The sequence below is a fragment of the Lytechinus pictus genome, chromosome 2 (genome assembly GCF_037042905.1).
Source record: "Lytechinus pictus isolate F3 Inbred chromosome 2, Lp3.0, whole genome shotgun sequence".
Lineage (NCBI taxonomy): Eukaryota > Metazoa > Echinodermata > Echinoidea > Temnopleuroida > Toxopneustidae > Lytechinus > Lytechinus pictus.
In genome coordinates this window covers 57047185-57063595 of record NC_087246.1, presented here as the reverse complement: position 1 = coordinate 57063595, position 16411 = coordinate 57047185, and positions in this window count along the sequence as shown.

Below are 16411 nucleotides of genomic sequence, written 5' to 3'. Positions count from 1 at the left end.
CGCACCAAATGAGACTGGTTGGTGGCTAATTTGCTCTACCCAGACACTCGTTAGTGACAAGTTGAATGAACCCTCATGGGAACATCTCACCCTATATGCCATTTGTTTCTCTTTTTTCCCCCTTTCTAGCTCCCCCCCCCCCTTTGCTCCTTGCGCCTTGTAAATTTGTCAATTCCTTTTTTACTTGTTATTATTATTGAACCGTCTTTTGTCTGCAAATGTGGTAATGTCATTCACTGAGGGATATTAATTTTCTAGAAACAGACATTCTGCTCCCTCCCTCTCTCTCTCTCTCTTTTCTCGCTGTCTGTACATGCTCCCACCATTTCTACCTCTTTTCTTCTTGTTTACAAGTATAAATTTACATTTATACATGGAAGAAAGCCTTGCTCTGTCATTTCACAAGCAAGCAACCATCACCAACTTTGATAGACTAGGTACCAATTGAATTTGTATACAATTCAATATTAGAAATGTATTTGCCTCTTTAAATTTGCATTACTTTAAAGGTGAATAAGTAAAATATTATGATTATCATTAATTGAGAACATAGCAAATTGGACAAATTTGCCGTTCTGTAGCTGCTTCATGTACTAAATAAAAGCCTATAGATAAAACTAAGCGAACACAATTTGCAAATGTGTAGCAGTTTGTCAAAAGAGCTATAAAATGAGAGAGAAAGGGCTACAAAACGGCTTCTCACAGTGTAGTTTGCCATTTAAAAATTTGTGTGAATAAAATATAGCTTAAAGGGGTATTTTTCTCATTATTTTAACACATAGATGACACTGTCTTGAGAAAAACTAATGAACCACAGTATAAAATCTAGGGTATTAGGAGTAACACTAGTAGTAGACCGGCCAAACGTCAAAAAGGGCTCTTGGTAAGGATTCAACGGCAAAATTTGTTAATGCTTGGCATCCCAGCTAAAAGTCTTGCTAAAATACCCAGGAATAGCGTACGGCTGGATGCCAAGCACACTTTTGCGTGAAAGTGTCATTTTAGCGTGAAATCTGAAAGAATGTCGAAAATCATACATTTTTATATTTTGACGGAATAGGTTAAAAATTTTGATTACCTTTGATATGCGATCCTTTTTATTTGAATTTTCAAATTATAAGTCTGATAAATATACATTTCAAATTTGAATATTACACACACGTATATGGCGCAGTGAAACATAGAACCGCGATTTCCTCAAAATAAAAGTTTGTGAAAACTATCAATAGTTTGACGTTTTTTACACAACTTAAATTCTTCGATTTAAATGCGTTTACCCATTGAATGTATAGTAAATGTCCTAATGTTACAAATATTACAAGAATTTTCAATTAAGATGGAATATATCTCATTTTATGTTATCCGAAAAGGGTTTATGTATATTTTACCAGGTGCGCATTTTGAATTAAAAATTTAACATACCGTACATTATGTACATAATTACATGTATAAAGTACATACTAAGAGTTTTTATACTTTGGAAGTTTGGATAGCAAAATTTGTCATTTCTTGGCATCCCAGCTTAAAGTCTTGCGGAAATACTGAGGAATAACGTACGGGCAGATGCTAAGTGCACTTTTGTGTGAAAGTATCATTTTCACGTAAAATCTGAAAGAATGTCGAAAATCACTTTTTTTTATATTTTGACGGAATATGTTTAAGTTTTTATTACATTTTTTTATTTTGATGTGCGATCCTTTTATTTGAATTTTCAAATTAAAAGTCTAATAAATATACATTTCAAATTGGAATATTACACACACATATATGGCTATATGGAACACAAAATCGTGATTTACTCAAAATATAAGTTTGTGAAAACTATCAATAGTATAGAGTGTTTGTGTTCTGCATCTCAAATTTGTCCATTTTAACGCGTTCATCGAATAAACACATAATTGTTGTCGTGTCACATATAGCGAAAAATTGAAATAAGATGTAAGATATATCATTTTATGTGATCCTTGCATTGCAAGTTAAGATTTTTACCCAGTTCATTTTACTTGATTATAACAAATCTATGTTTACCTTCAATTTTCGCATTTGCTGTTATCCAAGGCTCGACATTAGCGGTGGCCGGTGGCCCGGGGCCACCAGAAATTCACCTCGGGCAACCATTATTGAAAAAATATTAAGTTTTGGTGGCCCAAATCGGGCAACCAATAATTCTCAGAATAGCGCAATTTTTCTCCCCATTTTGCACGCATTTATCAACTTTCTACAGTTCAAATTGCAAGCCAGTTCGTCATGCGCCCTTTTTGTTGATCTACACACAAAGTTGGCCTACCGCTATAGCATTAAGTAGCTTTTATCCAGCCGGCCGCGCCGGCCGGCTGGCTTGAGCTTTGCATATGCTTGAAGCAGCTGTGCGCGCGTTAGCAGCCTATTCAGACTCAGGGAGCTGCAATACGAAATGTTGCTGCTAAGAAATCTTCCACAGAACTGTGAAAATCCAAGTCAAAGTCACATTTTACACCAATGAAATGCCCTTCTACAGACCTTTTTGCAAAAATCTGGTGTATCCTGATTATTTGCAAGCATTAAAAAGAGGAATCATGACCTCTCTTTTGACTCAAAAAGACCGATTTCCAAATGAACATAATACACATAAAAACACATAGGTGAGTACATCACAGTCCCACATGTGCATTTGTATGTATGTTGATACTTGGTTTCTTTCGAAGCTGTGTCTTTTCCGGTCTTTTCTAGCCAAAAATAAACATACAGTTACTTTCATTCTTTCTTGTTTATAAATGACTTCTTAAACAACTCTTGAGAAAGTAAATACTTTGGGAAGGCATTTCATTAATATGAGATGTGAATTTTTCCAACATTTTGGCAAATTTAGGGAAGGAATTTTCTTACACTTTTTTTTGCCCTTTTATTATTTTCTTTCATTTTTTTTGACAGTGGTTAAACCATTTATACCCATTTATTCATTTTTAATGTTTTTCTTTATATTTTTCGGGCCACCAAACTTTAATATCGGGCCACCAAAAAAAAATTATTTGAAGGTTTTGGTGGCCCGAACGGGCCACCACCAAAAAAAGTTAATGTGGAGCCTTGTGTTATCATAGGTCCATGCTCATATATCGTAGTCTGAGACAGATAATACTGTACGTGCACTGTTAAAATTATACATTCAATCTATATTACAATATCTGTGCTGGTCTCTAGTCATTAGCCTTTAGATTTGTTTGTCATGATGGTCGTACGACTGCATTTCCCAACATGACAAGGCATGTGATGAAATGAGATTTGAAAAAAAAGGAGAATTAAAATGTGAACTCTAAGAGCCTACTCTTTGGGTATTTCCTCCACATATGAAAACTTTTAGCTCATTCAAATGGTTATAGACCGATCTATTTATTATTTCTGGTCTAATGAACTCACACTAAAGAAATATTGGGTAAAAGTGCCCCATGAGGGTAATTATGTGTCCAACCCAACATTGGGCATTTCTTTGGGGCATTTTTATTTATCCAGTATGATGAAAAAATTTTGCCCATTCTAAAGTAATTGCAATATTTCCTTATTGGTTAAAATACTGCCCCAAATTGATTGGACACATAATCCTCGTGGTTAAAATATTACCCAATATTTTTTACAGTGCTGATCAATTAAAAGAGACCGTAGTTGCATGAAACAATGCCTTCTAGATTCTAAAATCAGAAAATAGGGCTATGGACACTGACGTATGCCTTTTGATAAAGATGCATGGAAGTGAGGGGGAGGGGGGAAACTTGCCCAAAAAAGTTTCAAGAAAAAGCATAGAACAACAGAAGGAAAAGAATGGAGAGAGTTGGGGAGGGGTCAGTGGATTGTCTCGCTTGTCGATTTTGCTTCTCCAGCCCTGTGTTGTTTATCTCGCTTAATGTCGACGACTCGCTTATTTTCTAAAATTTTCTTTTAGCCCTTTCCTTGATTGCTTCTTATATCTGAACTCCAATATGAGGGTCTTGCTCATATAACTTTACAAACTATAGATAAACGTGTATTTTTTGTTTGCAAATTTATTTATTTATTCATTTATTTAAAATGACCTCAATTGAGCGTAATATTGTAATTTAAAACATTGATTTCTTATTGAACACAAATTCTGCCCTAAATTAAGGCTTTTGTTTAAAAGACTCGGTCACTCAGTACGCTCACCAGCAGTGAAGCTAGGATTTTGTCAGCAGAGGAGCACGGGAGGGGGGCGCTTGATATTTTGCAGGGGGTACCAAAATAGATTTATTCATCAAGTATTTATTATCAAGTACATATTAGCTTTATTCTCACAAACATGATTAGGTTTTTGAAAAGGCCTAATTAAATAATGAGAGCGCAAAGCGCAAGCAGATTTTTGTTGTATATACCATGAAATTTTGAGCTGAAAATTAAACAATACGTAGGTGTAATTATGAACATGATTCGTATCTAATTATCATATTGAAAACATTCAGAAATTTGTAATATTCTGACATGAAAACGGGGCATTTAATACATATTTTTTCAATAAGCACAATCTGATTTTTTTTATATTCCAATCTGTAAACTGGACAATTTAATGACGTTTTGAAATAAAGAACACTATGTATCTATTTAAAAAAAAACAGTACAAGCGCGAGCTGCTTTTTTTTTTTTAATAAGAAAGGAAACATTCTAAGGCGCGATAGCTCAATCGGTAGAGAGGGGATTCCGGTGACCTGGCTTCGATTTCCACTCGGTGCGCTTGTGCCCTTTGGTAAGGCATTTAAATCCACATTAAAGAACACTCAGAGAAGACCTTAAGCTGTCGGTCCTCTGGTTGCTTGCTTACAAGCATCCATGCTTAAATGAGGTAAAAAATTCACCACCAAATCATGAACATTATCAGTATCTGATTAAACGATTGATGCGAGCCCGAACCGTGAGTTGAAAATTTCAAATTAAAAACGGAGCATTTTAAACATTGTCTTTCATGGCAGAAAAGGATATAATTATATTTCACTAAACAAAAATGTCAGCGTGAAGCGCGAGCTAAAATTGGGAGAGACTGAGAGCTAAAAATTGGAAATGGTATCACATTTGTTTAATAATTAACTTGATGCGTATTTACCTAAACAATGCATGCGAGCGCGAGGGGCAAGCAAAAAACTTTGCATTTTCTAACCTGACAATAGCATGTCTATTAACAGATAGCAAGCTGTTTATCTCATTTGTAAAAGAAAAAATGCCAGAGTGAAGCTCAGGTTGAAAATTTATTCGGCATCTTTTTGTAATCCTGAGTAGGGTGCCTATCTCGCTAAACTAAAATAGAAAAAAAAAACCTCTAATATAGAACAGAATATCTTTGGAACCGATTATTTTGAAAACAGGATATTTTCAGCCCCATGTAATCCTTTCGGGCACTACACATGACCTTAGTCAGCGAAGGGGGGCATGGTCCTGGGAAGCGGGGGTGCTGAAGCACCCCCAAGATTTGACTGGGGGTGCTGCGTGTATTATTCTTCATTTGCAGCACCCCCTGGGATTCTAATGTAAATTAATAAATGTTACATAAAAGTGCCCCCCTTTCTCGGGACCAAAGTGACCTTCATTTTTTAGTGAAAGTTTTTTTTTTTTGCTTGTCAAATTTACATCAGCACCCCCAGTTAAAATATCGTTCCCAGGGCCCTGCCCAACCCCCGTGTATTTTTGTTTCTCTTGTACTCTAATCCTATATAGGGACTCTGAGGGCACAATCAGCACAATAGGCACCATCAGCTCAATGAAAGATTCTGAGCTCCAAGAACCAGTGACTAAATAGATATTTCTTTATTCGGATCAAATAGTTTAACAGAATGTTCTCGATTGCATAATACTAGTCCAGGGGCCTGTTGCAGAAAGTGTTGCCTTTAAAAACAACTAAAAATCAACCGCAAGTCACTAACCGTGCATCCCATTGGTTTAAAGTCAATTTCATGTTTGATTAATCACGTTTGATTAAAGATGTCATGCCAATCTTCTTAAACCTTCATTTTCCTTTTAAATTTAAGTATCGGCCCGCAAGTTGTGGGCCGAAAATCTAAAAAAAGGAACTAGATAAATAGTGAATGAAGACGTGATTGGGTGCGTACTTTATTCAACGCAATAACGAAACTTGGACTGAGAGGTTTTCTCATGAAATCTGAAGGAAGGCCCATCTCTCTTTGTTTAATGAATAATATCGTTTGAATCTCAAGCCAGTTGTATGAAAAAATGCTGATTTATGATTACATAAATTATATACAATAGGATTTAGTAATTTCACATTATACTCAGTTAAAGTGCCATTAACATGTTTGTGGGACACGCTGTAGTGTACAATGCTTGGTATGATCATGGAGCTACTCCGTGTCATGATCATCCTCTTTAAAACCGGCGGTGTAGTTTTAACATTACTGTTTTTGAAAAAAGCACACAAACAAATAATTCTTGTTGTGGCCGTATGCTCATGATTGACAACACTCAAAATCTGAAGAACAGAAAGTGGTTGTAAACAAAGTCCTAGATCATTGTGAAAACCAATTCAATTAAATCCACGTTTTATAAATATTTACAGTACAATGCACCCAAAAGTTCATAGCGAAACATTATATCGTCACTATTTTAATTTATCTTCTGTACATCTGCTATTTTAATCTGCTTTTATTGTGTCTAACTTATATGTTAATGTTAAATGTTTTGTACCCCACGGAAGACCAGCGTGACTGCATGTGCCAGTCACGCTGAATGTGAGCGATCCACCGTATTTTATTGTATATAATTGTGCTTTTAATACGGAAATAAATACTACTACTACTACATAATTATCATCATTGGTGTCTGAGCTTACAATCAGAGCAAAGAGTTCTGCAATTGTTCAGTTTTCCCTAGATTGAAAATTGCAATTAAGTAATTTCAGTATACACGGTAGAGCAAGGCATTGATATTCCAACAAGTAAAGTCCAAGAAGCAATTCGGACGGTAGTGTGCTTGTGACAAGAAACATTTCTTGTCACAGGCACACTGGTATCGTTTTAGAGCAATATCGAGTAATGTATTTTGACAATATACTTGTTATTTTCTTAAAAAGTTATTTTTTCCATAAAAATTCAAATATGGCCGTCATAATAGCAAATTCTTAATGGTCATCTGCAATGAAAACGTATAAATTAATTCGCTAGATACTTTAGGTTCTATATTTTTTAATGGTTAAAATGTAATGATACACCGGAAAACGGCTATTTTTGACTCAACTATTTTGGTAACGTCTGTAAAAAAATGTGAAGGTGATTATAAATAATCCACTTTGTCCGTTTATACTTATATGCAGGGCTCCACACTAACCCTTTTTTTCTACTGGTCCAACCTATTCATGTCGGACCAGTAGATACCCAGTTTTTCAATTTTTTACTGGTCCGAACCTAAAATCTACTGGTCCCAAAAAATAAAGAAAACATTAAAAAAAGGCGTGAGTTTATTTTGCTGTCCTTTCTTGTTACCCCCCCCCCCCCCAAAAAAAAAATGAAGGAATGAATGAATGAAAGACAAAATGAAAGAAAGGAAGAAAGAATAAAAGAAAGGAAGGAAGGAAGAAAAAAGCAAAGGTAAAGAAAGGATAGATGTGAAGGAAGGAAAAAAAGAAAGAACTAAAGAAAGAAAGAAGGAAAGGAAGGAAAGAAAGAACAAAAATAAGAAAGAAAGAACGAAAGAAAAAAAGGAAGGAAAGAAAGAAAGAAAGAAAGAAAAAGAAAGAAAGAAAAAAAAAAGAAGGAAAGAAATGATGCAAGCAATAAAGAAAGAAAAAACAAAAGACAGAAAGTAATGAAAAAAGAAAAAGAAAGAAGGAAAGAAGCAATAAAACAAGAAAGAAAGGGTCAAAGGAGAGATGGAAAGAAGGAAAAAAGAAAGAATAAAAGAAACGAAGGAAGAAAAAAGTAAAGAAAAAATGTGAAGGAAGGAAAAAAAAACCAAAGAAGGAAAGGAAGGAAAGAAAGAAAAAAAAAAAAGAATGAAGGAAAGAAGGAAAGAAATGAAGCAAGCAATATAGAAAGAAAGAACAAAATACAAAGTAATGAAAGAAAGAAGGAATAAAAAAAGAAAAAAGGGTAAAAGGAGAGATGGAAAGAAGGAAAACAGAAAGAAAGGATTGAAAGAAGGAAGAAATCAAGAAAAGGGAAAATGATAGAAGGAAAAAGGAATGTTGGGAAGGAATAAAGAAGGAAGGAAGCAAGCAAGCAATATAAAAAATAAAAAATAAAAATGTAAAAGAATAAATGAAAGGAAGAACAAAAAAGAAAGACCAAACTTCAAAGAAAGAAAGGAAAGGAAGCAAGCAGTAAATAAAAGGAAGAAAGAAAAGGTAAAAGGATAGATGGAACAAAGGGGAAAAAGAAAGAACAAAAGACAAAGAAGAAAGGAAGGAATGAAAGAGAGAAAGGGCTGAAAGAAGGAATAAAAACAAGAAAGGGTAAAGAAAGGATGGATGGAATGAGGAAAGAAAGAAAGTAACAAAGAATGAAGGAAAGAAAGGGGAAAAGAAGGAAGGAAATGAAGAAAGAAAGAAGAGATAAATATAGGATTGATGGACTCAAGAATTAAAGAAAGAAGGAAATCAAAAAAGAAAGAAAAAGAAAGAGCATTAGAAATAGAGAAAAATATTAACAGGACAGAAAGAATGAAAGAACAAAAGACAAAGAAAAAGGGAAAATTAAAAAAGAAAGACAGTAAAAGAAGAGAGGGAAGAAACAAAGAAAGATTGAAAAGAAAGAAGAAAAGAAAGATTGAAAGAAAACAAAGGAAGAAAGCTAAAACTATCATCATAAATAAATTATCAGTTTCTTTTTGGCTCAATTAAAATATACTAGTACTAGCTACGAAAGAAACCAAGTGTATCAACACACACACAAATGCATATGTGGGGCTATCATGTATTCAGACGATATCACTCGAAACCCGATCTCTTTGAACTAAAACAGAAGTGAAAATTTCTCCTTTTACTGCTTACAAATGACAGAGTTACCCCAATTTTGGCAAATTTTTAGGAAATATGGACATTATAAGAGCTTTTCATTAGTGTGAAATGAGAATTTTGACAGTTCTGTGAGAGATTTCTGCCAGAGGTTAGCCAAGCTTCGTTCGTGCGGCCAGTAGGAAATTTACCATGTGGGCTGTGTGGCTGGCTAGCCACGTGTACACTGTATGTTACCCTATCAAAAATTGCATGCGATTCATTCTGTGTGTGTTCTGTGTGTGAATGCCAGAATTTAACGGGAGGAAAATGGTTCGCAATTTGAGTCATGGAATATTTTTCATGTTTATGTTGGACTAGCGAATTTGACCATTTCTGAAAAAGTTACTGGCCCAACAATAGTTTTTATTACTGTTTATGTCGGACCCATAAATCTTGCTATTTTTGGAAAAATTACTGGCCCGACAATGATATTTTTTACTGGTCATGTCGGACCAGTAAATCTTGCTATTTCTGAAAATCTACTGGTCCGACAGTGATTTTTACCGGTCTGGGACCGTCGGACCGGCGCTAGTGTCGAGCCCTGTTATATGAAATTCTCTCTTGCAGTGGGTTGAAAATTTTACTTACACGACTAGGCCAATTTATTTGGTGTGGCAGCTAGGTTCTGTCAACCATTGGAATAAATTATGCATGTCCCCTTTCGGATAACATACCATGATATATCTTCCATCTTACTTGAAAATTCTTTAATATTTGTGACATTAGGACGATTGATATACATGTATATTCAATAGATAAATGCATTTATTAAAATGGAAGAATTTAAGTTGTAAAATAGATTCGAATTATTGATAGTTTTCACAAACTTTTATTTTGAGTATCAAAATGACGATTTTATGTTTCATAGTGCCATTACGTGTGTGTAATATTTCAATTTGAAATGCATATTTATTAGACTTATAATTTGAAACTCCAAATAAGAATGATCGCATATCAAAGGTAGTCAAACTTTAACATATTCCGTCAAAATATCAAAATGCATGATTTTCGACATTCTTTCAGATTTTACGCTAAAAATGATATTTTCACGCAAAAGTGCACTTAGCATCCGCCCGGACGTTATTCTTCAGTATTTCCGCAAGACTTTAAAGGAGGGAGTGAACTTTGTGTGGTCTCTCATTGACTGTGTGTTATAGATGCATAGTCTTAAAATATATGTTTTCAGATATCTACTAATACTACAGATAATAAATTGAACTATAATTGTATTTGTATAGAGGAACTAAAATGTTTTGAGAGGAAGGGTAATTGTTCTACTATAACTACTGCAGTATAAATGTATTGAGTAGTTAATTAGGATGTTATCATTCAAGTGGGTCTATATTCTACACTCGCTTTATGGGTCAGGAAACTGGCCAGATATGAATAGTTGAGGACTCGAGATGGCGCTATTGGTTCATATCTGCTTTAAGCTGGGATGCCAAGAAATGGCAAATTTTGCTATCCAAAGTATAAAAACTATTAGTATGTACTTACACATGTAATTCTGTACATAATGTACTGTATGTTCAAGTTTTCATTCAAAATGCGCACATTGTAAAATACACATTGTCTCCTTTCAGATAACATGAAATGAGATATCTTCCATCTTATTTGAAAATTCTTTTAATATTTGTGGCATAAGGACATTTACTTTACATTCGATGGACAAAAGAATTTAAATCAAAGAATTTAAGTTGTGTAAAAAACTTCAAACTATTGATAGTTTTCAAAAACTTTTATTTTGAGGAAATCGCGGTTTTATGTTTCATTGTGCCATATATGTGTGTGTAATATTCAAATTTGAAATGTTTATTTATGAGACTTTTATTTTGAAAAAAAAACAAATAAAAAGAATCGCATATCAAAGGTAATAAAAAATGTTAACATATTCCTTCAAAATATCAAAATGCGTGATTTTCGACATTCTTTCAGATTTTACGCTAAAAATGACACTTTCACGCAAAAGTGCATTTGGCATCCGGCCGTACGCTATTTCTGGGTATTTTTGCAAGACTTTTAGCTGGGATGCCAAGCATTAGCAAGCATTAACAAATTTTGCCATCCAAAGTATAAAAAATCATTTTGGCCGGTCTACTATAGATGATGTTCTTAGAATAAAACACACTCTGGGTTCCGTAACACAAAGGTTAACGATTAATCATAAGCTTGATTTTGATGATTAAATTGTACGTTGTAGTCATTGCAATCAATCTTTTAAAAAGTGATCTATGATTGATTGTACATTGTAGTCAATGGAATCAATCATTAAAAAAAAATTCTATGTTGATTGCTATTAAAGCTTTATGTTTCAGGCCCAGGTGTCAAATATATACCCTGGTGTTTGAACATAACACTAACCCGTGCTGCATAACAAACACAATTTGCCATAATAGCACCATTAGGTGTAGAACTAACACCATGGATTTAACACTGGTGTAGAATGTTTTGTGTAGTCCTTTCTACATGTAAAACACAGGTGGTTTTAGTTTTAACACCACAATTTTTGTGTTGCATATATATGTAACACTTACTTCATATCTACAGTAGAAGGGTCCAAGTTTTTCTTCATCTTATTTCTAGTGGTATTACAATATTTTTTTTTTTTAATAAGTAGTATGTTCTGGAATGAACTTGTAGTTATAGCTTGTTTTCAGGTGTAAAAAAGAAAGATGTTAATTGTGCAGTCAGAAACCAGCAATGATTTATTTATTTTTCTATTCAGGAGGAGGATAAGGACGAAGATGTTGACGATAGTGATGATAATGATGGTGATGGTGGTGATGATGGTGGTGGTGGTGATAATGATGATGATGATGATGATGATAATGATGATGATGATTGTTAAACTAAATGATGGTTTAAGTTTTATCATCGTAATGATGGTGAATATGATGAATACTATTAATAATCATGAATATAAATCCATATGAAACTAAAATTCGATCATTACTTTCTTTCGGTAAATAGTGGCACAAAGCTTGCAGAGTACAAATCTTAACTCATATTTTGTCACAAAAACGTAAATCATCTTTTGAGAGTTTTATCCAAGACGCTGTGAACACTACTACATGATTGTTGGTTATTTGCTTCTTCATATTCTTTTGTTACCATTTCTTTTTCTTATCATTAGCCGTTACCGAGACCAAATGAGAGGCTGTTGGCTCCAAGGGTGGCCAAGAGACGGCATGATGGATCATCCTCAGGGGAGAAAAATCATGGGTTTTCGATATGCAAGAAATACAAAGTAAGTCCCCATTTTTATTGTGAGGGGTATGTGAAGTTTCGTTCTATTTGGTATGCTTTATAAGGTTTTTTGATTAGATGTGTTATTTTGTGGGTTTTTTTAAATTTGATTTGTATAGTTTTAATTGGTCATTATACTTAAATTCTCTTAGACTCAAAGCAATGTGTCTATTGTGTTCTGTGATTTATTCATCATTTTACAGTAATGTGTTTCTGTTGTTTTTTGGCAGTGATTTATCTTCACCCATCTTATGAGTTCTCGTAAGAAAAAAAATCTCAATACATTCCTATTTGTAATGGTTTGAAAAAATATCCCTGGTAACTTTCCATATCATTTCAATACTGCAAAGGGATAGAAATAAAATGTCATTTCCATTTAAATATAAATTTCACTTATGGTAACAAAAAATATGAATTTGAACCAAAATCCAGATCAAACCCAAATCAAAATTTTTCTGAGGTGGACTTGACCGTTAAAGGTCAAGTCCACCTCAGAAAAATGTTGATTTATATCAATAGAGAACAATCAGACAAGTATATTGCTGAAAATTTCATCAAAATATGATGTAAAATAAGAAAGTTATGACATTTTAAAGTTTCACTTATTTTTCACAAAATAGTTATATGCACATTAGTCACATGCAAATGAGAAAATCGATGTCCCTCACTCACAATTTCTTTTTTTTATTATTGTTTGAATTATACAATATATCATTTCTTACAGATTTGACAATAAGGACCAACTTGATTGATTCATAAAATGTTACACAATGGTAAATCCACATGTTCAGGAGAAATAAAACTTTGTTTCACAGGACAATGAGGAGGAAATTAGAATGTTTCATATTTCATGTAATAAAATACAAAAGAAATAGTGTGTGAGTGATGTCATCAGTTCCCTCATTTGCATACCGACCAGGATGTGCATATAATTGTTTTGTGAAATTAAGCAAAATTTAAAAATGTCATAACTTTCTTATTTTAAGTTGGATTTTAATAAAATTTTCAGTGTTATGCTTGTCGGATTTTTATCTTTTTATTCAAATCAAATTTTTGTTGGGGTGAACTTGTCCTTTAAAAATGTCTGGATCTAGTTCATGAAATGTGGACATACAGTGTAAGGGTGAACAAAGTATCACTTATTGTCTTGCACATATCTTAGATCATATGATCAAGGTGTAAGGTCAGTTAGGGTTTAAGAACGTATTTCATTATCAGATGAATGTTTTTTTATAGAATGATTATTCACTAGTTGTTATTTTCAAAGTCATCATTACTGCGATATTGAATCGCGTAATGCAGGTGAGACTGCCAGAGGCAATCCACTTGTTTATCATATTCTTCCAGTTTCACAACACCATTCTTCGGACAACTTTTTGCCTAAGGATCAGAATAATTTTTACTTGGTGAATGGGTTGACAACTGGCATTCCATAAAGTGTGGTGTATTAAAGTTAACCTAGTGTTAACAAAACCATGGCTAGTGCTGTATCCAAACTGAATGGAAGTTTGCTGAACATGGAAGAGTTTCAAACCAAACTGATCGAACACAAAGGCTTGGTTCAGATGTTTGGTATAAATCAGGAATGATTGATTTTGCCAACAGTGAAGACTGAGCGACAGTGACAAAAATTACTTTGACAGGGGACACCATATATTCAACTATAAGATAATAAATATCTTTATTAGTTAGTGATTGTAGACAAAAAAAAAAATTCCTAAACCCACCATAAAAGCCTCTACCTCACCTGTGATTCAATTTTTGTCAATTTTAGAATATTTGTATTTTTTTTCTTCATAAATTGGGAGGAAAATTGTAACCTATTATTGCATTTTTTTTTATTTGAAAAAACTTTATGAAAGGGGCCCCATATCTTTTTATTTACAATTTTTTATTCTTTATTTTTTACACTACCCAACAATGTTAATGCCCTATGAATCAGAATCAGGTATATGAGAGACTAGTAAATTTACTTCTCATTTTCATGAAACAGACAGATCCTTCAGGGGAACCATAATTCTGAATATATCAATTTTCATCAATAAACTCTTTTTATTAGGGCTCATATTTCCATCGATAGGCACATTTGTGATTTAATGGTTCAGATTTAAAAGCAGATCGTGATTAGATTGCGTGTAATAAATCCAGAAAATTGAAACCTGATTACTACGTGTGTGTTGCTGTCTATACTATCTTCTCACATACCTAGTCTATGTTCAATCAACTTCTTCTCTTTTTTCACCCTAGATACCTGGTTTCAAAAGGCCTTTTGGTTCAAACCATGATTGCATTTAATGAAGAATTTAGTTGTCAGGAAAAAATGTGTGTGTGTGACATCAGATTTACTTTGGAAAAAAAAGAGGTTTAACTGTTCCAAAAAAAAGTAATTACAAATCTTTCACTTTACTTGTTGAAAGTTATTTTATACATGTAAATCTTTGCATTGTCAAATTATAAAGTGGAATAAAACCGGTTACATGGCTTATTTTGTATTCAGGAATTTCATAACACAAAGCGTTAGAATTGGAAATTAAAAATATCAGTACTTTATCATTCCTGAAGATCATGTTTCATGGATATTCAGTATCATGCTACAATTTAAAAATGTCTCCTAAGAAAATGTGAACATTTCAGGATGCTTTGGGCGATGATGATGGTGAAATTGCCTGTCATCCTCATGTATTTCCTAATCCTATGCTGGTGCAAAATACTTTAAACAAGCTGTCGTTACTAAGATTTTTCTTAATACTTTAGAATCCTTCAAGTGCTCTTGAGAAAGCAGATAATTACTAACGAACTATTAGGTTGAAAAGTGCAGCACAAAAATCACATTTACATGGAATACATTGCAAGCTTAATGTTCATATATTTATCACACTGTATATATCTTGAGATGTATGATTAAAATTTTGTCCATCTTGTTAAACTTTTTTGCCCCTAACAAACATGGCATACGTTGTAGGCTTCTCGTTAGCTGTCAAGCAGCAAATCTTACACAAGCAATTGACAGTCGTTTTCGATTAGATCGCCTGAAAAGAGAGAAATGAAGGCCCTTTTCTATATTGGGCTTGATAATGTCATGAGCTGCTACAGCTATCAACATTCACCTCCCCCCCCCCCCCCCCCCCCCCCCGCGCAGTGACTCATTCGTCATAGATGATTATTGAGCAGATTGGTAAGAAGCAAAAAGTTACGGCAAACAATGGATGCCAGGAAGAAGGTCTTAAAGACCCAGACCAGATCAAAAAAAGAAATTGACAAATCATATACCAATCAAAAGCTTGTAAACTACGTAACACAGAAATTCAATCTTTATGCATTTTCATTGCTTACCAACTGAGTATTTTGCTTGTAAAGAGCAGTTCCAATTATCCGGCTTTAAAAATATGCTTTCCTTTATGTGCTTTCACCGGCCTCAAGACAATGACGTCATGTTGTATTACTAGCGTTGTGATTCCATAGAGTTGTACACACAAAAACTGGATGATTTTTCTGCTTTTCAGATAAAACATTTTATCTTGTTCACTTTATATCACCTAGAGATATAATAAATAGCTTTACCTGTAAGCTTGATTTGATGTAATCTGCACTGGAAGTTTTCCTAATGGAATGCTTTATAGTGACCATCCTTTCTAGAGTCACCCAAAGATCTGCCACAAATAATATTCAAGAATATTCAGAAAATCACATACAGCAGAATAATATTTACATCATAATTGCTCATTGTGCAAAAAAAAAAATTGATGAGCCCCTTCAATTAAAGAAATAGCCCAAATCGCCCGAATGTGAAAAAGAAATTATATAAACAGGTCTCAACATGTTAAACCTTTCAAGACCCCTATCACTCTTTCGATTCATGTAAATTAACTGATAAACAGCAAGTTGAAAGTATCAGTTTACAATACACAACATGGTACATTGAACAATGATATATATCATTTCTGATACATCAATTTTCAAAGGAAAAAAAAAATTAGCAATAGCAGAAATGTTGCCAATTTGAGGAAGACATGCCGGTCAAATGGGGCTTCCAATAATTGATTATATTGAATGAGTTAACAGACCTGGTCTAGGTCAGTCCCAGACAGTGGGTGGACCAGACGTAATGAAGTTAGAGTTTGCAATAATTGAGTAGAGACCAGATCGAAGGTCAGTGTACTATTATGGACTTGTCCCAGGCCACATCGA